General features: G+C 35.3%; 1 protein-coding gene and 1 long non-coding RNA gene across 12 annotated transcripts in view; one reads left to right on the top strand and one right to left on the bottom strand.

The window, feature by feature from the left end:
• ADGRB3 (adhesion G protein-coupled receptor B3) overlaps window positions 1-23,074 on the top strand; it is a 451,307-nt gene that overhangs the window by 153,741 nt on the left and 274,492 nt on the right. The gene's annotated exons all lie outside the window — the stretch shown is intronic.
• The window catches only part of LOC146440146 (uncharacterized), a 55,485-nt gene that overhangs the window by 12,850 nt on the left and 19,561 nt on the right, over window positions 1-23,074 (bottom strand). Inside the window, exon 3 of one of the 2 annotated variants that reach the window (XR_014851053.1) lies at window positions 18,170-18,575. The exons of the other annotated variant lie outside the window; for it this stretch is intronic. This is a non-coding gene — a long non-coding RNA (uncharacterized LOC146440146). Of the gene's footprint in view, window positions 1-18,169; window positions 18,576-23,074 lie in introns of those variants that run through there. 2 annotated transcript variants of the gene reach the window in all.

Genomic DNA, 23,074 nt, shown 5'->3' with positions numbered 1-23,074 from the left:
ATATCTCATTTCACAGTACTTAATACTTACTAAATTTCCATCTGCTACCAAGTACTAAAAGTTATATTCCAAAAATGAGGACATCTGTTTTCATGGTTAAAAGACCCAAAAGAGTAAATCTTAGTATATTTATAGAGACTTCTTTAAAGATACTCTTATTTTGGAAGTTGTCCAAGGCCCTCTATGAGGTAACAAACTCTGGCAGTCTTTTTGATACATTTAATGATGAGATGTGAAGTGTTTAGGTAAATATATTGTTTTCAGAATGGTAAATAAAAAGGAAACATTTTAAAGGAAAAAACCACAGATTTTAGGATTTTACAAATAGCTTTGTTTTGTTTGCATGCATGCATGCATGCATAAAATTTTACTCTTCAAAAACTTTCAAGTGAAATAAGGCGATGCTGTAGATGTTGTCAATAGCTTGTTCCAGTTTGACTTCTCATAGTACTACAACTCGAGAGGAATTCAAGTCACAGAGTTTCAGTGCTGTTCCCAGCACCACTGCAGTATCTGATTGCAGAATTTACTTTGGTTTAAAGTGCTACGGCTTTTCTCCACACTTGCATCTTTGCAAAACTCCTCGGAAATTTGAGCACTATTGTACAATACTGGAGTGAGCTTGTCTGTCTTAACTGGGATGAAATCACTTTTCTCAGAATTACGCAGAGTAGAAATCAGCAAGGCAACTGAAAGATGTCCAAAGCCAATTCCCCAAATGATTCTTTCATCAAATTGCACAAAATGTAGTTTCAACTAAAACATGTGAAAGGATTCTTTATCTCAATGGAGAACTTGGAAATTTGTTGCTGTCCGTTATGACTTTGAATCAAGTCAGATTTTCAAATCTCCAGAGTAGTACTGTAAAATGAAATGGTTTCATCTTACCTGAAACATTTCCTGGATCATTGAGCCATTGCCCTGTCTTCTTAGCCTGTATGTCTGTTAATCCTATGTGAGATAAAATTTCCATCTTTGGCACAGCTATGCCCAGCAGCAGATCTGGGTTCTATCTCATTTCTAATAAAATTTGGTCAGGAATTGTAAAGAGTAGTTAATCTTTCAGGTCCCTGCTTGATACCGAAAAGGATATAAACTATGAGAAAAACATAAAAAAGAATGAGTGAAAAGGTGAATAGGCTACTATTGTAGTGAGCTATCACCTTTATGCTGTTAGTTTGGATGAGAGATTGGTGTTCTTCTGTTTCTGCTGCTGAGAGTATTCTGAATGGTAACGGGTTTGGTCCCTGAGGGACAGAGTAGAGCAGCTGAGACAACATTAAATCCAGCAGATGAAGGTACAGTAAATGCCACAGGCAGTGTTCAGTTTTGTGTGTTAGCAGCAAGGGATAGACATTTAAGAAGTGGAGAAATGGCAACCTTGTGTGATGGGATGTGATGGGAAAACATTGCATTTGTCCTGAATTGGCCTCTTATGCAATTAACTATGCTTTCTGTAGTTTCTTCTTTGTATGATGGAAATGGCTAATGAGTAGAAAAAGATTAATTGACAGTATAAGCGTGTTCTCCATGAAACATAATTAGACAGGTACCATGTGACACTCGGAAGAAGTGTATGAAATACATCCACAGAAATCAGAGAGAAGCTCATGGTTAGTTCTCAGGGCCTAGAGGACACCCCCTCTAAGCCAGAAGGAGGGTTGCAGAATAAGGCTGCAAGATTGCTTATCAGTCTTTCACGGTATACTATCAAAACAATACAAGTTTTACAGAAAAAAAGCTTATGGGATAATATCTCCAGCTGCAATGTAGCAGAGAACACCTGCTTTTTAATTTTGCTTTGTTTTCATCAGTCCTCTGTTAGCTGTAGGAACTTGAAACACCTCAAATCTCACAGTGGTTATCATGAGAAGGATCAAATCAGAACTCCTGCAGTTGTACATTGCCCAAAGAAGAGATTAAGCCTTCTTATTGTTTCCATTAAATACATCTACATACAGCACACACTCTGAAATCTGTGTTCTGTGATCTATGCTAATGCCTGTGCTGTGTGCAGAAGCATCCAAATAATTCTTCCTGAACACCCTCAGTATCAGAATAAGTAGAGTAGCATTCATAATGCACCCTAACTACATAGTCTTCCAGAGGCAAAGTTTCTTTAATTAAATATAGACCCACCCTACTGTGTATGTGTGCAACTGTGCTATCGTGTGCCAGCTCACTGAGCTGGGCTGATGATAGACTGAGGATCTGTGTGGTGCACACTGTCACTGACTGTAGAAATTCCTGCACTGCACAGCATTAACAATTGATTGTTACTGAAAATCTTGAAAGAAACTCAGGCCAGATCTTCCTTGTGGAAGATATTGCCATTAACAGTAATAATGACCATCATATATAATGAAACTATTTTTCTTATCTAGAGTAATTGCTAAAAAATCCAGTGTTCTAGGAAACATTGTGTAATATTCATTTCTCTGAGTAATTCTGTTAAAAATCTGCTTTTTCCCAAGGTTGCTAATGTCCATTTTTCTTTATTGCTTAAATCTGTCCCAGCTATCGTAACTGGGAAGCAGATTCAACTTCCTGTGTCCAGATTTGTTCTCTGTCTACAACCCACCCCCAGAGGGGAGAGAAGCAGACACACAGGCCAGATGGAAGTACAGAGGCTTTCCAGACAGGAACTGTCAGGAAAAGTTTTCCTTGGAGTATTCTTTGGGTATCTAGCCATGCCTACCTTATCTCCAGTCATGTCAACAGCATTGTGGGCAAATCCCATCAACTACCTGAAAGGACAATATGCAAACCTACTGATTTCTTTTGATGAGGAGTAGGAGCTTGGCTACTGCCCTAGGAGAGAAAACCAGAACTGAAATAAAAATAAAACACATATTCCTTGGTACATGAAGGACACCAGGATGTTCACATACAGAATGACAGTCCTGTAGAGGCTGCCATTGCTGCAGTGATTTAATAAAGATACTTCTTGGATATACTAAAATATTAACCTTTTTTTCCTAATGAAAAATGTTTCTCATAACTTTTCATTAAACTCCTTGTTTTCAGTTGGTTTGCTGCATGAAACATCCTTTTGGGGCATTAAATATTGCTTTGATTTTAAAGTATTTATTTGAAATAACTTGCTAAAATCAACAAGAAAATAATGAAGCATAACCAGTGAAATTTTATAACAGCCTTTCTTCATATAAATTTAAATTCAAATTTCATTTTAGCCCACAATTAAATAAATCTGTGTACTCTTACTGCTAAACTCCATTTTTACATATAAGAAAACCAGCAATGGAAGTGGTAAAATCGGACATATTTGACAAAGTCTTCAAGACCAATGCAACTGGGTAATTCATGGTCACAATTTAATAAAACATTAAATACCTCAACAACTTATTTTGTTTCCATCAGATTTTATTTTGCCTTGCACATAGTCAGGTGTCCCACTGTGAAATAGGAGGACACTTATAAATAGCGATGCCAGTCAGGGACTGGGAAGATACTACTATGAATGTAAACTAATGTGGTCTAAAACATATTCTCAGCAGTAGATGCATCAGGGATGTGTAGGGATGGTATTAAATCAATTTTAAAAAGGAGGGTGGGAGGGGTCAGGGAGGTTTCTTCAGTGTGAAAGTTCACAATTGTATTTATTTTTTCTAACTTCATTAGTTGGTATAATAGGAGATAGTGCCTCTATCTACAGAACTTGCTTTGCTTTTATTCTAAAACCATGAGGGCTAAAAAGGTACATGAACTCTGCACTTTCAGACTTCTCATCTATTAATTTTCTCCAACCATAGAGTCTAGTTTTCTTCCTTTCACACAAAATCTAGTGATTCTATCCCTAATATTTCTATAACCGTATCTCCAAAGTATTTTCAGGTAATAATGCACACAGGATTAAACATGGATGCATTTGGTGTGGGATATACAGGCAGGAACTGCAGTGTTGTCTATTACTTCCACTGTTGCAAACTTGCGAACCTTTTCCCATTTGCTCGTTTTTGGCGTTTTTTGTTGTTTTCATTCTAGCTGTACTTCGGTTTAGCCTTTAGGTGGCAGCATTTGAGAACAGTTGTAGTTGTGGGCTGGCCACCATATAGAATGCCATTCGTGGGAAGGAATTATAAATAGATAGGACCAGAAATGTAGGTGCTCTGCTCAATATGCAATTCGCGGCAAAGCTTATACAGAACCATTCAAAATGTAAAAAAAAATTAATAAAATTACATGACCATTTCGTTTTTAACACTTCTTCTCTAACTTATGTATTTTTTATATAGAAGTGTATTTCTGCCAATGCATATGTATACATAGCTTTTGAAAATGCTTTGAATCAAAATGGATTTTTTTTTCTGATTTACTAAATGTGAAATCCTTTATCCTATTCCTCCATGCTCTCTTTTTTCTCTCTTTCTTCCTTTTTTAATTTTTTTCTTTTTTTTCTGTTCTTGAAAGCAGTTATTATCTAAGAAAGAAATGAGAAATTAAGGGTCTTGAATTTATCCTGCTTTTTTATTATCTTTCAGTCACAGGATGGCTAAATCACACTTTTCTGAATATGATGAGATCAACAGGGTAGTTTTAAAACATACACAAACCTTTTCTCTGTTTTAATTCACTGAAAACTAAATGAACAGTGTTCACCTCATGTCAGGTTGAGTATTCCTTCCATCTAAAAGATTTATGTATAATTTCTCATATGTATTTTGTCTAATAGGTACAAAATAGATAGGCAAAAAAGATACATCCTTGGCTTTATGGAGATTGTGGTGTCCGTGTGCAGTGGACAGGTATGGTGGGATGGGTAGAGTGAACATCAGTGCTGCTGTATTTCATTCAACTGATATAACCTCTAGTAAATATAACAGAGCAGTTTTGTGTCCATGTGCTAGTAGAAAATAACTTCTATTTCAGTATGTATACTTTTTCCTAATATTTACCCTAAATCTGACTTGTTCTACGCTTACATACATTAAATTGCTTCTTGGTCATGTTATTTGAAGGACCACATGATCATAACATAACCAAAAAGTATTCAAATTAATCACATTTGCAAATAATCCTGCAAATGCTGAAAGTCAGAAACCTGACTATATAATTGTAATTTAGGCTACATAGGCTGTAACAAATTAATGAGCTGCATGCCTCTGTGCTAGAATTTGCTGACTGAACTACAAACACAAAGGAAAAAAAGCCTAGCAAGATTTTGAGGATATGCTTCACAATGTGTAGATCATCACTGGACAAATAGTAGAAATTTTCTGAGGAGACCTGTATGTCTATTCCATGTAGGAACAAGAGAAGAGGAGAGCCAGGTCAATCTGTTAGGATCAAAAAAGAAAAAAAAGGTTGCATGGAAGAAAAATAAATTAGATATAGGCATGTTACCCACTAGTTACTATCTGATCTATGCCTACTAGTCTATGACTAGTCTGTGACTGTTACTGCTTTGCGAATCATAGAAATTTAAGTCTGTTATTTAGGTGTCTACATCTAAATGTACTAGTATAAAACATTTAAAAAAAAAACCAAAACAAAACTAGCTGTCAAGTTGGAATAAATAAGGACTGCATGCAGTGAGATGGGGAGACAGATTCCAGACTTGTCTTTGTGGGAATGCTGTAGAAGATTCCAAATCAGCTGAAGGTGTGACCCTGAAATAAATTACTTATTCTACTTTGTGGACAAGTCTCATTCAGAGTTAGAGTGGCTTTAATTCTTTTTAGCTTAATTTACCAAGTAAGCTAGAATGAATTAGGGCCATTTTAATTCTGAATGAATAATTTAGTCCACCAATTTAAGTGAAATGCTTTGGTAGTTATTCATGAGCTAACCCAAGCCTAGCATCTAGACTGTTTAATGGGCAGTGGCTTTAGGCAGCAAGAGACAGAGTGTACTTGTCCCTTTCATTTGCACTTGCAAGCACAAAAAGCAATCTAAATGAAGTTGTAAAGTTATCTCTTCTGACCTGTATTTTTCCCACTAGTGGTTAATATATGATATCCCAGATATGTACTTAATTAACCAAGTCTAACATGCATTGAGAAACGTGCAATCTACAAATAAATAATCTATACAGGTTTAAGAACCAACATTTTATGCCGTTAAATGTAGTTCTTCACTTTCTCTCTAATTTCATGTTCAGTGTCAGCATATATTATTACGACAAAAGAACACATAATTATATATTTAGAAAGCTGGGATGGTAAGTCAGATGGAGTTATGTGAAGGAGTAGTGAGACAAGGAAGATCAGAGCTGCATACATATCAGAATGACAACATAGAACCTTTTTACCTATTTGGTCACATGGACATGGACATGCACATAAAAGTATATAAATATGCATATTAGTTGTTTTCCCTTAAATTTAGATGATAGCTGTTCAGAGAATGAGATTGACATTGATGGCTTCATTGTCATGTAGAATATGCAATGTCTTAACTTCTCTGGCAATTTTAAAGACAGTAACATCAGGTAAAGATGGGAAGCTCTCCTATGAGGTAGTAAATGTTGCTAAAGAATGTAGCTTCAGTGTTTGCATTTCTCTTGATTACTTACCCATTTATGACACTGTCAGTCAGGGCTGGCATCACTGAAATGAATGTAGCCATGCTTACAACTATGATATAAGGCCATGCATGACAGGTTAATGTCATTATGTTAATTACTATATCTTAGTTTTCATTGTTTTTATAGAAAGTATCCTGGGATCTACTTGTTCAAAGCATAGAATTATTTGAAAGGCTTAAGAAATTTGTCCTGAAAATTTGTGTGTTTATAGGCAAACATCTGCCAGGTCTGGAGCAATAGTTATGTAAATAAAGGTGTGGTTCAGCCGTAGAAGCCTTAAATTTGTTTCCAGCATGATTTCAGTGGATGGTACAGTAGCGTGAGAGAGATTTCCAATACATGAAGGAAAAATCACTCGTATTTTTTCAAGGCAAGTGAATGTTCTGTGCTCATCACCTACACAGCTGCCGTTCTGTTGTATTTGTTAATCTAACTATCAAGTCTGGCTCACATTGTGGCAAGTATATTTTGAATAGTCTTAAATAACTAATGTACATAATGATCCCTAACATCATGTTCTTAAAATCAAAGTCTTGAGCTGATTCTTCTTGACCAAAGTCTTTTGATAAAGGAATTTAATTTATTTCTAGATGTTACCTTAGGCATATTTCTCTGCAATACTACAATAAAATAGACTGTGTTCATGGAAGAAACATACTATGAAAAAGAAAAAAAATAGATAAAATAGATGTGTTCTGTTTTTACAAAACAGGAAAAAAATACATATAATTTGAAGTAATAAGAACTGTTTATATGCTTCCCAAATATAAACACACAGCGGTTTTGTATGAAAGAGAGACATGAGTGAGCAAATGTACATAGCGGGTCATGAAGAGAAAACCTAAAGAAAGTTTAAAAATATATCATCTTTGTAAACTGACAGTATTGCTCCCATTTCAGTGTTCTTTTTTCTTTTAGTCATCTCAGTATGTATTGATCTTGATGAAGGCAGGCTGAGACCAGGCAACAGAAAAGAGAAGATAAAGAGTTACAGAGCTGACAATGTTTCATTCCAACAAACTGCATTTATTAACTTTAATTGGCCTATATGGGGCAAGATCAGTGCAAATTTAGTACAAAATGATTTGCATTTCTTTTAGTGTTTCAAAATCCCCCTTACTGACCACGTTTATAGCTCCTTGTCTGTTTCATAAGAACTTCCTGTTCTCCACTTTTATCATCTCAATTTTTTTGCTCTATACCAATCGAGCAGGAAATATTCAAAAAATTCAATTTTTCCCCTCTGAGGTGAGCTTCTGTCTCATAGATTACTTATGATCATACGTATATGTTTCGGTATGTGTATGGTTTAGTAACTGGGCAGCTAAAAGGAAAGTTACACCTCTGTGTAACTTTTCTCTGCTGACTTTTTTATTTCTGGCTATTTTTAATCTATATTACTGTGTCAAATTTGCTCTGTAGCATATGAAGGATTTCTCTTGATTGACTAAGCAGGACTGTTTAACATACAGTAAAGTTAACAAAAGTGAAATGAAATGAAATTAAATGAATGAAATAAAGTAAAATAAATAAAATAAAATAATAAAATAAAATAAAATAAAATAAAATTTGGTTTCAAAAAATATAGAATCCCCTGAATATGTGCTGTAGATACAGGATATGTTGATGTTAGTGGAAACCTAAGGCTTTTTAAAGTGTGTGGATATATGGTTTTGGAAAGTTCACAAGAATGGTTTCCTGTTACTGAGGTCTATGTGTTGTGTGCTAAACACAAGTGTGGAGCTTTCCTTTACTTTTTGGAGGCCTAATGAAGTTGGTGGGCAAGCAACCATCAGCTCCGTTCCCTAGAAGGATGCTGCAGAAAGCCTTCGTGGAAATGGAACTGACAGACCAAGAATCAATTTTGCCTTAGTGTCTGATGAGGGTGTGTCCTAATTATTTTTTATAGATTCCTACATGAGAAACCCTTATCATTAAAAATTACATTAAAAATGCTACCAGTGTTAGGATAACATTTCTGTTTTAAGTAGTAAATTGGGTCAGAAGTGTATTTCATGAATTCTAGCAAGGAAGACTAATTATATGTGCATAAGCAGAAAAAAATAATATACTTTCGTTCCTTCCTTTTCCATCATATTGGAACTGAACATTGCTTCTCATCCTCTTCTTACATGATCAAAATAGTCAGTAAATATACAATTGGTCTTTCTGAATTTGCTGCTGTAGTACACTGCCATTTCCCATTCCTTTCAGATAGCCTGTGCATTCCAACTGTCTCATTTCTTGCATTTTGGCAGTCTTCTAACAGAAACAAGATAGTTTATACTCTTTAACACACTATGCTAACTTCACCATTTAGACTTTGCATAATGACTCCTACCTGAAGTAATTTTGGTATTTTTCATGTGAGTTTTTAATTTCAGTATAAAGCATAATTTCATCCTAATACTTTATTCTAATCCTGATTTATATCTTAGCAAGTGTACTTGTCTAAAAGACCTTCAGTTAAAAAAAAATGTTTCAAAGCATAATGCAGAATATGTAAATAAGGAAATACTACAGTGCTGGTACTGATATTAGGGAAAATGTCAAAAAAAATCTGGCCAAAAAAGGAGTTTTATATGACTCCTTTTTTCTTCAAATTTTCTATAGTTTGTCAGCCAAGTTTTCATAACCCAAAGTGTCTCTCTGGACATGTTTCTGAAACCCAGTTTGTAATTCCCAAGAACAATGTAGAAATAACTGTTTTACTTTGGAGTTTTTAATCCTATTTTCCATGCAAAAAAAAAAAAAAAAAGCTATTGCCATTCAAGAAAGAGAAAATGAGATGCAAAACTTTTACTTTTGCAGTTATCAATCTTGAGTTATTTTACACGTTGTTTATAAACAGGTACATTAAAGTTAAGTGAAACACAACTTGACCCATCAGCAGATCTTAAAGCAGTATGATTAACAGTGGGTTTCCACAGGTCTGAGCCTTTTCAATATTTCAAAAGGAATAAATATACAGCCACAGCTGACCAAAACAAGGAATTCTAAGAATGGCGCAGTCTTTCTGGATGACTTCGGTATCTTGGTGTACTTTGCTTTACTAATCTAATCTAACCCCTTGCTTGTAGATGTGCATGAGAATTTAGAGATATTAACAGATTAATAGAGCAATTTAGGTAAATTAATATCAATATAGTATGATGCCAGAACATGAATGGGGAGAAAGAGATTTTAGGTGTAAAACCAGCAAGTTAGGGGGCTGATAAAGAGTCTGAGCTGCAGTATGTGAGGTATTTTAATGGCCAAAACTGGCAACAGGTAAAACTGTGTGTCTCACAGGTTCTTATGAATGAAACCTGACAACTGGAGATGATGCCGAGAAAAGTTTCCGTAGTTAAGTGATTATAGAAAGCTATAACGGTAAGGAATGAAACAAATATCAATGGGAGTAAAAGTAAAGCTGAGGAATTCAAATAATAAATTATGATCTTCAGTTTTCCAAAATTTAGTCTACTGCCTGAGTTGGCTGTACAACAATTTTCCAATGAAACAATCACAAGAATACATGTATTACATTTATCAAATGGAAAGATTTCTAAATGACACAAACAGATCTCAAGCACTACTGCTGGGATGATTGTCTTCTAAAAGAGTGACTAATAAAAACATAAGTAGAAGAAAACAGGCCACCTCTTGTTTTTAAGGAAAACAAAAACAAACTAAACACTATTTTTAAAAAAAGTGTCTATTTGTCTTTGTTGTTCTGAGATCCAGCTTCTCTGAGATGTGCCATATTTTTATTCCCTTGTGTTTGTTGACTTCCAGCAAACAGCACTGAACAGCTTTTGTTTTGTCCTTCCTAATACTCAAGGGCCATTGCAGTGGCCGCTCCTCGCAGCTGTGAGCATTGCTGGAGGAGGGCCTCTTTGTTGTTCTGGTGCTATCCAGGCTCCTTTGGCAGCCACAGACTGCCTCGAGAGGAGAGAACATTGCTCCCATTTTTATGATCAGATCTGCCTCCCTAACTTTAGTCATCTTGGTCCAAATGAGATTATTCTTATTCATAAGGTAGACAGTGCTCTCTTGCCAAGCTTGGGCAGTCTTGCTGTCTCTAGGTGAAGACCACTGGATTTACCAAACTCTCTGTAAACAGGAGCTCAAGCCCCTGTTCACAGTTTGCAGATTCAGTAGTTGAAGAAGAAAAGGTCTTATTATGGCTCTACAGTAGTGGCACGTACAGATCTCCAGAACTTTGTTGTGCCACGATTGATCTGACTTAGAATAAAAGATCTACCACTGGCTCTCTAACAAGCACCCCACAGGCCTCATCTGTCACTGGTTATTTATATCAAAGTGACCTTAGAATGATGTACAAGTAAAGATGCTTTGGGAACATGATATTGATGATCAAGGGAAATGTCCTATCAGGCTGTCAGTGGCCTCAAAACAAGCTCCTTGAGGGCAGCCTGGCGCTCAGCCTTCCATCTCCCCATGCAGAGCACTGCGCTAAGTCCCATGGCCCCACAGGATCACAGGTCAACTCTCTGCTCAAGTCACCAAAGGAAGCAATAGGAGTGGAGACAAACCTGCACTGTTCACATCTTCTGCTATAAAACCATTCCAGAAACAGTATGCAGAGAGATCTCATTGAAAGGGTTGTGAAGATGCAGAACATCCTATTAGAAGCAAAAACTGAAGAGCTGAATTGCTGTTCTGTCATGGACCAGGTCAGAAGAAATATGCCATATATAATTTGATGGCTTTATTCTTTAATTAACATGTTGAATGATCATGCTTTATAGTTGAATAGCTTAGGTTTCATGTGGGATCAAAAATGCATCTATATGTCTGTTTTTAGTTCATTGCAGCAGTTTTGAACAGTAGCAGAATATTTATGAACTCCTATAAGCCTTACTGTCAGCTGAAACTCCTTTTTCCTAATGAAAACTGCAGCTGACAAGCAGCATCATCAATAGATTGAACATGATAAGAATTCACAGCCATGAAGCAGAATGTCAGGTCTGAAGCTGAATAAGATGACTGGTTTCAGGTGCTCACTTTCCTGGTGACTCCATTTATTCATCCTCAGCACATGCAGAAATTATCAACAACTCCTCCATCAGTACATGAATATATAGAAGAGGAGCGATGAAGAGATACTTAGGTTTCATAGATTCTTAGCTACTATTTCCTACTTGTTATAAATTTAGAATTTTTAATTTCTTAACAACTTCAGGGGTGGAATGAGCAGGTTTGAAGCTGCTTATCATTTGGTTATTGGCTTTAACATTTTATCCCTCTACATGCTCAATGTAATTATGATTCTTGGATTACATCCCACATAATTATAATTCTTTTATATCTTTTTTCACTAAGTAAAGTTGGTATTATTTTATTATTATGAAGAATCCTAATGTAGGAGGTAATAATTTACTTTTATTGTAAATCCCAGTGTGCTTGAATAGATGCAATACATTTTTTTTAATTTGTATTTTTCCAAATTCATTCACTGATATAATTTCTAGAATAACTGATTTTTTTCTTCATGACACAAATACATTTGGGGCTGACTCAAATGTGTAACTGAGAAAGGGCTTCTGTTTTAATAAGAATTAAAATTCAAATTGTAGGTATAATACAAATAACAGAAATAAAGCTATTTCAACTTTTTCAAAATGCTCTTCTTCTTGCTTTTTCCTTTTTTCTCTTTTGTCTGATACTCTTATCTTAGTTTAGCTTAGCCATTAAGTCTGGCCTTGAGACAGCTTTTTCTTATGAAATGAGTTCCTTATGTGAAAAATATTATTCGCTTCCCAGCGGAATTCCATGTTGGTAAACTCTCTTCTGAATTAGATTTAATGTTTACCTGTTCCTTTACTGTATCATGTTACAATGAATCAATATAATCACCTGCAATTGTCTTGTGACATTTTTAATAGATGTTATTTAGCTTAGAGGTAGTAGTGAACAATGATGTAAATAAAATTAAATATGTATATATATATATATATATATATATATATAACATAATAAAATTTTAGTTAAAAACAGAGCAGTTAAAAACCAGTACCATCCAGCTTATATACTTTGAGAATGGTTTGAATTAAATTCATAAACAGCCAATGAAAACAGAAGCTTTGATGATTATTGTCTTCCTCAACCCCATAATCTTCCTGGATTGAGCAGAGCCAGAATGACCCTGACCAGACATATAATCATATGCTTTCTTTGCTTCTGGGATGTGCCCTTGATTTTTTGGTATGGTTTGCTTTTTGTGGTTTTTTTTTTTTTTTTCCCCTGTTTGGTTGGTTGTCTTTTCTGTTGTTTGGCTAGGGGGGTTTCTTTTTCTTTTTTTTTTTTTTTCATCCATTTTTCTGCTTGGCTGATTCTCTTCTTTAGATATTATTTTGTTAATCATATGACCACTACTTTTTTCTGATGTTTTGAAGCCTGCAGAAGTCTCCTTTCTGCTACACCAAATTCTGTGTCCAACAAGTAATTTTCTAGTTCCAAGTTTTCCACGACCTGTGAGAGGATATCCTCCTTGCAGAGGTAAGGAGAGAAACCAGAAGAAACTCCATGCCAACAATTTCCATCTTAAAGGAGTGGTATTTATGCAGACTCTTTACAAATTAGTCATAAACACTCCCTGGATCCTTATAAATTTATAAGTCTTTTAACTCAGAATTCTTAGGCTATGTTTTGACCACCAGAGTCAGGAAGTTAGGTGACCATGGAAATAATGCGTCTCTCCAACTCTTAGTCTCAAGTCTGGATCTACAGCTAGTTTGTGAAACTGGTGTGGGATTTAAAATTTGCTTCAGCTATAAATACCAGCTAAGGGACTTGCACTTCCTTCCACAAAAAAAGAGTTGTCTCTAGAGTGAGGTTTATTTTTTACATTTTATTTATGTACATTAAATGGCACCTTCTTTTCAGACTAATATTTGTGTACTACTCGATTCCCACAGGCATTTGTTCAGAAGAGTGCCAATTGTACAGTGATCACATGTAATAATTCTACTCTGCACAAGTGTTTTGCTATTTTTCCTAAATTCTTGCTTTTTTAGCAGCCTGCCCAGGCCCTGCCACGGGATTGTTTGAAAGGTATAGTGGCAGATATTCCTAACTGCAGTTTAGTACATACCCCGTGATTACAACTATAACATTTCAAGCCAGTAGCAGTCATGGGCCTTGGGGCAGTAAGAGAAGAGCAACAACAAGAAAAAATATTGTACCAACTGGAGCTATTTCTCATGAAGTATTGCAACGTCTAATTTTTAATACTGGGAATAATTTATTGGGATTACATTTTAAAACACTGCTACTTAGAGGCAAATCCAAGCTGACCTCATCATTAATACAGATTTTGTGAAATCACTCCTCAACTAGCTGCAGTTATTCCTATAATCTAAAGCATTAAATAGTATGGATATGCATAAGAATGCACATAATCTAACAGAACATAGAGGAAGAAGCTAGAAAATCATTATTCTGGGTCTGGCATTCCTGTGTTCTGCTCCAAACCAGAGAAATTAATCTGTCTGAAGTCAGTTCTGCTCACACAGCAGTTATATGCACATTTAATTCTGCTATTTCATTACTTTTGATTTACACTGGTGGAGGTCAAAGTATTTTCATTTATAGGTGATGTTCCTCTAATGTATTAAAACCACACCATGAGGTACAGTGAGACTTGTCTATTCTTTTGATAGTGGGAAATAATTGAAATGCACCATAAAGTGATCAAAATTATAGATGTGCTAAGTCTGACAACCAGTATAGGGGGCTGTATATTAACACTAATGACTTATTTTTGGGCAGAATCTTTTACATAAAAAATTGCATCTTCATGTCTTTTGGGAACTTGTAATGATTTTTGAAAAGCATAAATTGCATGAGAGAACAAAATGGAAACATCTGTTCTATGGTCTAAACTCAACACATGTGCAGTTATATGGCACCAAGTACTTTTCCCAGAGGTAGATCTTGCACACCCAGGCTATCCTTTGTTATGTTTTACATATGTTAGCATGTGGGCATTTGTATAACCATATCGTGCATCAATGGGTTCAGCAGTTATCCTGGGAAATAAACTTCTCTGACTGTAGATGTAAGTACCTTGGGGCTCCAGAGTCAGTTCCAGCACAGAGCACTCCAGTTCAGTCAGGCTTTGCAGACCTATTGCTGCATTACTTTCAAAATATTCATTAAAACTAATGGAATGTTACTTCGTAACCTAGGATTCATAAAACTGATTTTATTTGAGGTTGCTATGTATGTATCAAACAAATAATAATTTTTAAAAACCAAAAGTGTATTTTAATTTGCTAAAGTTGTTGCTAAAATCATAAGCCTTTAGTCTTTAGAAGTACTTTATTTAATCTGAGATATGAATTAATATCAAGTTGAAGTAACTAAACAGAAGATTAAACTTAAATATGTCTGGGAGAATGTAAAAAATATTCCACAAGATTGATACAGAATGAACAGTCTGTATTGGGTCTAAAGCTAGGATTTCTTTTCTGTTCTTCTGAGATCTGGTACCTTATGAGCTTCAACATTAGCTTTCCAGGCTCCTTAACATGCTCTTGATGACATGCTCTTGCCTGAGGCAAATAATACCTGCTGTATAACATTTCTGGTCAACCTAGTGGGGTTTTTTTCCTGTATTTTCTGAATGTATGATCTCCTTTGCCTTATTATGTTTTTGAAGTTACCTGTGAATCACTTAAGTGAATATGAATTATGTCTATTATGTTCATTATGGTAGTAGTTGGAGCTATGGTCATCTGAGTACATAGCTATAGTTCTGATTGTTGGTTGGATGATCAAAATAAGTCTCTAGTGAGTGTTATTTAATTTACTGATTCAGAATTTGTTTTGATGTAAGCATTCCATTATACACACCTACAGTAGACTTCTTTCAGGTAACTAAATAATTAGGCTATTTTCAGAGAGCCAGCACAAAAGAGGCAGAAGCCTAATCTGAGGCAAATTCAATTTTTTGTTTGAAAATAGCTTTGTATAAAAGCAATTTTATTGAGCTCTGTAGTGAACCCATTCTTTTCTATCCCTTTCTAGACAGCAGAGCAGAGGCATTTGGAGAGATTTATAGGCTATCTGTGGGCAGATGTATAAGTAGCACTGTAGATGATTCAGAAAAAGGTTCACAGTTAGGAGCAGCAAGATGAGATTCAAGTCATAAGCTGTGATACACATCCCAGTTGCAGGTCTCTAGCTGCTAAGGGAAAGTCTGCACTAAGTAAAACACAACAAACTGTAGATTTCTCCACAAGATATTAGTTTTTGTATGTCCATAAGCAATAGGTCATTCCAAGAATACATTTGTGGTAAGTTACAGTCAGAGCTCCCAGAGTAATGAGTTTTGCAAATGCCGTAGTTCTAAGTCCAGAACTAAACACCTTCAGTGAAAAACTCCCTGCTTGCAATCTCCAAACACACATATATGTTGACTAATTTGGCATAATTTCCCCAAATGATGGACCATGGTAAGCTAAGACAGATTTTATGTAGCCACATTGCATGTTATGCTGACAGGCCGAAACGAATTGCATGAGATGTAACCTGTGTAGCCATCATGCAATAGACATTTTTAAATTATTCTTATTATTGACGTGTAGGAGAAACTGTATAGAGTACATCTTCGATTAATCATTGTGGAGGTCAAAAGGTATAGATTGTTGCAGTACTATTTGTAGGACATACATGAGAATTTTAAAAGATACGTGTGTAAAAACATGCTGGAATGTAGGAATAATATGAATACTAAAATAAATTCATTTCAAGCTTATTGAGGAAAGACAGGCATGCTCTTCCACCTCTGAGGATGTATCACTTCAGTAGTGTCATCCCTGTAATTCTCCCTAATATGAGTATCAGTGTTGTGTCAACTTGATTGTGTTTTCTATTGCTTTCTAATTTAATCAGTGAAGTGGACAAGACGGCACTTTGCTGTGTCTGAGTAGAAATCTCTGCCATGGCTGGAAAACACCATTTTAAAAAGTTTTTTAAAAATATGTATGTTGCAAAAACCAGCATTATATTGATGGCTCTTAGAGCCAAATCTCTACCAAATCTACATATTTGGTAGACCTGTAGAGCATCATTACCATAGTCTCACTCATTCTAATGGATTCATTTTCTCAATCCAGTAAAGTGCTGTTTTGCCTGTGTTAAGAGTGGTACATCATATCGGATGGATTATGCCCATCGAATACATCTGCTCTTAAGTCAAATTTTCTGCTTTTTTAAAAAATATTTTGGCATTGGTTATTTGGTCTGGTGTTAAGTAGGTGAGAAATCCTGCACCTCAGTTATTCTTTAATGCAGGTTTCAGGGTGAACTTCTCTAGGAGGTATGTGACAAACTATGCTTTGTTTAGCTCAGATCTGCAGCTGACCAGTTAGTTTGCTTTTACAGAGGCATTGCATGAGCAACACCTGTGAAATAAGCCATGGTACTCTCTGACATAGCCCATAGAGGTAGGAAGGACATGTTAGCAGATGCACTCAGATATTTTTTTCCAAGTGTATATTATGCAGTAAGAGTGAAGGAGAACATTGGTCTTTAGGCTCTGTGAGATATTTGAGTCCTTAAAAACATTAAATGAGTTGCTGCTTCTGACCCTGAAATCAGAATTTCAGAGACATAGAAAAGTGCTTTTACTAAAGCCAGTGAAAACATCTAATACATTAAAAAAAATCCTGAAAGATCTAGGGCCAAGTGATTTTTAGTGATAGTTTTTGGTTAGATCTTTTGTGTGCTTTCCTATTTAAAATCCCATGCATGTATTTCTGAAGGAAGGATTTAGATTTATTTTAGGATTGGTTTTAGTTATTTAGCAATGGAACAGGCTCTCCAGGGAAGTGATGGAGAGCCATCCCTGAAATTGTTAAAAAAAATGTGTGGATATGGCACATAAAGAAATGGTTTAGAGGTGAACATCATACTGGTGCAGGGATGATGGTTGGACTGATGATCTTAGAGCTCTTTTCCAACCTTAACAATTCTATGATTCTATGCTCATGAAAATTTGATCTGAGGTTTAAATTTTGAGTCAGTGGTTTTCCTCTCATTTTTATTGTGTTTTTCCATTAAGGTTATTCTGTTGACTAGAGAAGAGTTATTTATGACTCATATTTGTTAAGACCACAGGTGTCCCCTAGGAGTTCAGAGAGAAATTACAGCACCATACGATACCTTTTAAGAGGTTCCATATCAATTTTGGAAACCATTGCAACACCCTTCCTATCAGGGAGGTGTGCCATACACAGATATCCCAGGATGAGCTGGGGGGAATAATATGTTTGAAATTGCATGTGTGTGATCATTAAACTGCAAGTGACTGTTAGCAAGGGCACATACCCTTGTGAACTGCTTATATAACCCTTCTAACTCAGAGTAGATCTCTAGTTTTGGTAAACACCTTCTAGTCCACCTTAACTGACAAAATTTAGTCTGCCTGGGTGGAGCTAGGCCATCTTGCAACAGCCAAGGCTCTTGTCCTTTACTTTTATCCTTCTCTTCTCTACATGATATTTAGCAGCCACCCATGATGTCTGTACACAAAACAGCCAGCTTTGTGGTACCACAAATTATAAAAATGTAATGTACAAAATTCACATCCAGCAACACTTCCTCCATTTTTTATTATTTTCTCATAAAAACAATTTAGGAGATTTAAACAAGAGCAAGAAAATGCTCTTAAAAAGACATGCAATATCATTTACCTTCACTGAGAATCTTTATCCTTCTAAAAATCCATGCTCAGTTTAACTGTTCTTCATAATTACAGTTTGCAGTACCTGTTATTTAAAATACTGATTCTTGTTCCTTCTTTTCATACAGCTTTAGAATCTTTCACAGAGTGTAAACTTCCATGTCATAAATTCACAGATAATTCATCTCATATTTTAATGAGTGCTTCTATCATTTAGAAAAGATTAGGCAACCATCTGCAGAAATGTCTGCGGTAAATAGTTGCAGGGCAAGGAAATAGTCTAGATGTCCTTGTGAGTTCTGCTTTCTGTGGTTTACTTGCTTTTCAGTCTTTCTAGAACAGAAAATAAGAGTTATTGAATTCAATAGCTTAGGAAATCACAGTTTATCCTCAGTCATCATCTCTTGACTTTTAATTGAACAGAACAATAAAAGGGCACATACTAGCCTGTGTGTAATAACTACGTGGCTTGCTGCAGTGTTCAGTACAAGGAGACTGTTTATATAAAAATGATGCCATTCAGAAATAACTCCTGCACTGGCTAACCATATCAGTAATTCAATTAATTAAATATACAACAAAAACAAAATACTTAATGCAGAAGTAAAATGGTATGATATATAAAGAAGAAATGAAGATACTGAAGTATTATTATGATACCATGGTGTAAATTTTTAAAGACTACACATGAATAAGTTATTATAGTAGAAATATTAAAATTATGAGAATACTACAAGAGAATGCATTAAAAGCCTTTCATTTACAAAAGCAAAAATACATAAATGTAATCCCCTGTGTTTTCATTCTTTAATGTGTTATTACATCCATTAATCTTTTGAGAGAACAGTATAAAATATGAGAGAATAACATACTGCTGAATTTACGCAATTTAAATGTTAAATTTGAAAATGTAAAGTGCTTTTTTTATCAGTATTGTTATTTTTATTTGAACAGAAACATTTTGGGATGGATTACTAGGGAAGTATTTGAATGGTAAAAACATTAACTACAGAGCATCTTCTGCCTATGTGGCCATGATAATTACAAATATGTCAGATTTGATCGACATAAAAAGAGGTAAAGGTGCAGTTTGGTCTTTTATCCACCCCTCCTTTTCCACTTTGCTTAGTTATAATTCTGCAAAGCACATGTGAAAACACAGTACCTGGTGTGGTGACATTTTACATTCATTTTAAACAGGTATGAGTCACTTCACTAGGTTTTTATGCTCACTTTCTCCTGCCTAGATGTATGATGATGAGCAATTGGGGCCAGAAAGGCAAGTAATAGAGTTTGCAGAATTTCAAAATTCTGTGCACACTGAAAGTGAATAAATATTACATCTTTATGATATTCTTAACGGATCAAATCTGTAGCCATAAATAAATAAGTTCAGATCCCACTAAAGATAATGGCTGGCCAAGAGAGTCACTGTGGAGATGCACAGAGGGACAGCAGATTGCACTGCCATGAGAAAGTCTAGCTCCTCAGGATTTGTGCTATCATTTATATTTTAATTCAGCAATATTTCATTTCTTATGTCATTAAAAATACCAGCAGTAGTATTAATCCAAAATTATGTCCTAGGAGTAAATGGGTCTCCCGAGAGACAAATATAAACTAATTACCTTTGTACAATATGTTGACTGTTTAGAATACATAATTATTTTCTCTAATTTTTTGAGAGATGAAAGAGTGCATGCTTATATGTATTGGGATATCTCTGTGTGCAAGAGAAAGGAAATCTTGTATCTAATTTCCTACAAATGTTAACCCATCTTTTGCTTCATAAAATGCAATAATTTATTACAATTAAAAAATATATACTTTGTTAGTACAAATACTTTTGCCTTTCATATTTCCACTATTATAAAATCCATTCCAACTTTTCATGAGTAATAGCATATCTTTCTCACTGTCTTCACGCATACAGCTTAGTTCAGATCTTAATTCACTCTCGTGAAAGAAATTATTCCATTCAGTTTGAAACTGATCAAAGCTCTTCTATACTGTTTTGGAGAGCCAAAAGAGGACTTTTTTATGGGACCAGGATCTACGTAGGAAGTAAGCAAAGGCTGTTTTAAGAATGTTTTCCACATTCACTAAGAAAAGGTTCCCATGGATATCTAATTCAGCTAATAGTTATGTTACCCTTTTGGCAACTTGCCCACCTCATGAGGGAATATCATTTTACGGGGTTCCCATAGAAAGCTATAGCTTAAATCTGTACTGCAGTGATGGTATTCACTAATGCCCTGAAGCTCTCTGTCCTGCCAATGCAGCATTAGAGAACAAGTGCTTCCTTGTGGGGGCCTGGGTACCCTGCTACAGTGAAGTGGTGCTGGAGATAGAAAAGGGAATGCTCCTTGGATTTTCTTCCATCATAGGGATTACTGTAAGGAAAAAAAAACCCAAAAACCAAAATAACTGCAGCTCGTGTTTTGTTCAGTTTGGTTGTTTTGTTGAGGTTTTATTAATCTTCAGTCCTACCAAAGAAGAACTAAAAACAAAAATAAAAAAACAACAACAAAAACAAACAAACAAAAACAAAACAAAAACAAACAAAACAAACAAACAAAAAACCCCAAAACCCCTCAGTCCTTTGAATGGAGAGACATTTATTATATATGTGTATATATGAGAGATAATTTTATTGTGAAAATGAAACAGAAAGTCACAGCTTCTCAAGTCAATGCAAAATTGTGCTTCTAAGCCAACACACATTCTGCCATCTAGTGACCAGAAGAAATTGTACTGACCAGTTGCCAATGTGATGACAAACCCCAAGTACTGCTACTGCTGGGTATCTTTGTGGGAGAACCTCTAGAATGGGCTAAAAACAAATGTGCAGAAAACTTTTGCTGGCTCCTGGAGGTCAGAAATTAATCAGATCTACTGAAATTAGTTAATATTGCAGTCCAAAAATTATTTAAAGAAACAGATTCTTTATATATTTCTGAAGTCTTCTTTCTTCCTTTTCCTCTCCGCATCCCTTCCTCCTCCTTCACCTGGGACTTACATCAGCATTTTGCATAATTTCTCAGAAAAACATTTATGTGTTAGAACAGAGAGGATGCCATGCTACTGCATATGAGACAGTTTTCATTATTGCACATTCTGGCTGTAAGACCTATTCTGTTCATTCTGTAGTCAAGAGTAAATGAAAACACTCATCTGGCTAGTTACAGTTCAGGAGTGGGTAGAATAGTATGAATCACACTGCCAAAGTGCTGTGGGTGAAAGAAAATGACAGTCACTTTGGGGAATCGACTGCCTCTTCTTGCTTTTAAGGTTCTGAAAAGCCTTCAGGAAACTGTTCCACATTCCAGGCGGCTCCGTACAAGCTGACAACACTCAACAACTCTCAGAAGTTCTTTGACATTGTACATGTCCTAAGGGGATAACCCTAAAGGTCTCAGAATCACTTTCTTTTTTTTAGTTCATTCATGTTGGCATCACCAGCTACTATGCTGAAAAAGGCTTTTTATGTTAATGCCAGTGTGTCCTGCACCATAAATAGCACAATTCATAGTAGATGGTACACCATAATACATTTGCACTGTGATGTTCCCATGAAATGTGATAAAAAATAGCCATAAAAGCCAAACCATCATGGTTTATAATGTCATCTGATGACTAGGATATATATGTAACATATATATATATATTATAAATTATAAAATCATATCTACATATTATAAAACAGCCTAGGCATAAAATCTGCTTACCTTAATTTTAAAGAATATCCACTTGTCAAAAAACAAAGACTAGCCTTGCTGAGTAGAACCTTGCAAAGCCGGTATTTTTCTTTTGTATTGCTCAGTTGTCCTAGTTTGCATTCTTACACTGTTAACAGATTTTTTTTCTTCTTTGTTCCTACAGAGAGCACATGGCACCTCTCTTCTCTCCTAAAAATGTACACCTACACTGGCCGCAAGTTTTTAGATTCTCCTTTAAACACTAAAAAGGTTACTCAATAGGAATAAAAATTCCCATAACAAAAATAAAAATAAAAATAAAAGTAAAGTCAATGGAACTAGTGATAAGAGTTGCAAATAATACTGAACTGTAAACTTTGGAATTGCAATTTTTTATTTTTTTTTGTCCTAGAAGGCATGGAACTATATTACATGCCTCAGCTTGTATGTAAAATGAAATAATGGAATCATATAATCATTAGGTTGGAAAAGCCCTCCAAGGTCATCAACCTTTGACCAAACACCACCATGCCAACTAAACCACAGCATTAAGTGTCACATTCAATCAGTTTTGAACACTTCCAGTGATGGTGACTCCACCACATCCCTGGGCAGTCTGTTCCAATGCTTAACCAAATGATACATCACATCCATATTAAAATATATGCATTGCTAAAATACTTTGAAGTATTGATCCATTATGTACAGCTGAGGAGAGATAAAATAGGCATCCTGTTGGAGGGATCTCTTGTACTTTTATAGCCACCAAAGGACCACTGACAGCAGAATAAATTCTTTTATCAGATAACTAAACATCAGGTTTTATACCACAAATGTTTGGAAATGTGTTATTATTTATTATAAGTCTTGGTCTGGTTAAAATGATCCATTCAAGGTTTCCCATAATGCTATTCGTTATTTACATTTTGAGGTATTTATGAGTTTTACCTTCATGCTGTGTAGATTATAGCATTAACGATGTAATAAAAAGGCTTAAAATCCTTGCCTGTTCCAGGCCTAACTTAGAGTCACACTGCCCATTTCTGAATTAGACCATGTACCTGTTTGTTGCTGAAAGGATTTGTTTTCCCCCTGTATTTAACCAAATAATATGATTTATATCAATGTCTGAGG

This window comes from Lichenostomus cassidix, chromosome 3 (genome assembly GCF_008360975.1).
Source record: "Lichenostomus cassidix isolate B80296 chromosome 3, HeHo_3.0, whole genome shotgun sequence".
Classification (NCBI taxonomy): Eukaryota; Metazoa; Chordata; class Aves; order Passeriformes; family Meliphagidae; genus Lichenostomus; species Lichenostomus cassidix.
This window is presented reverse-complemented; position numbering and strand designations above follow the sequence as displayed.